Source organism: Rhagoletis pomonella, unplaced genomic scaffold (assembly GCF_013731165.1).
Source record: "Rhagoletis pomonella isolate Grant_MI unplaced genomic scaffold, Rhpom_1.0 Rhpom_scaffold_00006, whole genome shotgun sequence".
Taxonomy (NCBI): Eukaryota; Metazoa; Arthropoda; class Insecta; order Diptera; family Tephritidae; genus Rhagoletis; species Rhagoletis pomonella.
The window spans coordinates 41,024,999-41,027,346 of NW_023458560.1; positions in this window are offsets into that span (position 1 = coordinate 41,024,999).

A 2,348-nucleotide genomic window follows, 5' to 3' on the forward strand; every position below is an offset into this window, starting at 1 on the left:
CCATCTCTAGTTCACACTGAACGAAGCGAAGCGGAGCTTTTCTCATGGACTCGTCTGCAAAGATATCACAAAACTTACCCTCAATGAAAAGCGGCAAAAATATTTGCTCAATTTTATTCAAAAGATTGCTTGTAGAATTCGTTTTTATTTCAATATTTTGCTATTGGCTGCGTTTCTTTATACATTCCGGATAATCCCATTTCACAGCCGGAATAAACAGAATGCGTTTGAAATATACGTCAACATATCATCAGGAACGTTCTAAAGAATAAATAAACAAAAAAGTTTATTCCAAACGTTCAGAATGAATAAAGAAATTCAGCCATTTTGTTTGCAGCAGCGTCATGAAGCTGAAAAATTAAATAGCAAATTTAAAATAAAAAACTGCTTTGCTCTCGGCCCCAAAACGCTTATGAAAAAGCTTGCTGTGTGAATACTTTCATATAGCTACAGCAATTTGAAAGCTTCACTTCGCTCGGAACGGCTTCGCTCGACTCGGCTCCGCTTTCTGTGTGAACCAGCCCTAACCCAGGTTTCCTTTTGTGTGTTTAATATTTACTAATTTTTTATAAATAAAAATGGCATATTCTATGTAAAAAAATTTAAAAACATGTCAATAAAGGGGTGTGGTGTCCTAATGACCTGCAGAGAATAAATTTCGGGTTTGCAGTTTTGTAGCCAATGCAATTTTAATACATACACTGCCGGCCCAAAGTATTGGCACCGCAAATTTTTTACAGTATATGCAACAATATTTATTCTCATATTTTTCCGCCATTATAGTCCTGAATGTCTTAAAAAAAGCTGCGAAAATCCGCTGCAACTGCCGGAAATGATCCGACGTGCTGCGGCCCTACTATGATTTAAACGATTAATGGAAAATCGTTGAGTGATGAATTTTGTTGACGGCTTTTGCTAGATTTAAGGGATTAACAAACGACGAATAAACGATTTATTACAGTTGACAAATGAAAATATTGAAATTCTATCACCCTACCCGGCGTTTACAAGAGACAATTTTGCCAAGACAATAGCAACACATACACACTTTTTCACTAATCCATTCACATTCCTCTCATTGTCTTCGTCACTGTCTTTGATTTTTCGAAGACAGTAAATTGGACACTTCGTTCACGTCTTGGTTAATTTAACTAAAAGAGACCAGACAAAATCGCAAAAATCACAGAATTATGAAAAAGTGGTTTGTGTTTGGATATTCTGAAATTCACGCCAAACGACAGTAACGTAAAAATGTATTGTCTTTATAATTGTCTGAGGGTCAATGAAGTGAAAAGTATAAAATTAACACCGAAATAAATGCGGTGTGAAGGTTTTATTTTTATCACTTCACGATAACGCAGAACGGGAATTGACCCTATGGACGCCTACTGTATACAACAATATGACACTAATACATATTCTCAATTGTCTTGTCTCAAGTTGTCCTATGTAAATGTAGCGTTAGGGGCTAAATGCGGGAATCGTAATATGTAAAAAATTATTTATAAATGTTTGGCTGAGGAGCTGATGTTAAAAATGGACGAACAATGAAGAAAAATCGACGAACTATCGATTGCAATGCAAAAATCTTAATAATTACATTAATGAAGTGCTAACTTTGGGTCGATAACGTTATTACGTTTTAGAGTCCCTTAAACTGTCTAGATATCTTATTTCAATATTTTTACAATATTCAAGCAACGATGTGGCAGCATTATTGTCATTTTTGCCATCCTCACTATTTTCTTTCGTAAACAATTTGAAAATTAAACAACAATAAATTTCAAACAAAAGGAAACCAAAAAAGCGGAAGTAAACAAAACCGAAAAACTCATCGATCAAGAAACAGAAAAGGCGGGGAAATCACGCAAGCAGCAAAAAAACCATAACAAGTAATTGGGCTAGAAACAGGATCTTTGTATTGAAGCTGAAAGTCAACTACATCTAGTTTACTCAGCTCTGGGTTCGGTTGACAGTGGCGGTAGAACGTTTAAGTGGAACAATAGTGAAAGCAAAGCTTTAATAATAAACTGGAAGGCGATAGCAGATAGGACTTGTCTACAAAAAAAAACGGGTAAAGGTTACTCTTCATATTGGATATTAACATTTTATTTTCTTAAGTAAGCCAAAAAACCTTGAGAAATTGAGTTAGAAACAACAATAGGTGACAGTGAAGTCACCATCAACAGAAGCGCGGTGAATCAGCATGCAACAGCTGCGCAAGGAAACCGGCTTTTAATACTGAATTACCTTGGCTGTGTGGCGGACACTTGTAAGCTACGCGCATCACCTTTTATCAACAATGATGAATTGTGTTGAAAGAGCTATCTTAATCAACTTTAAAATAC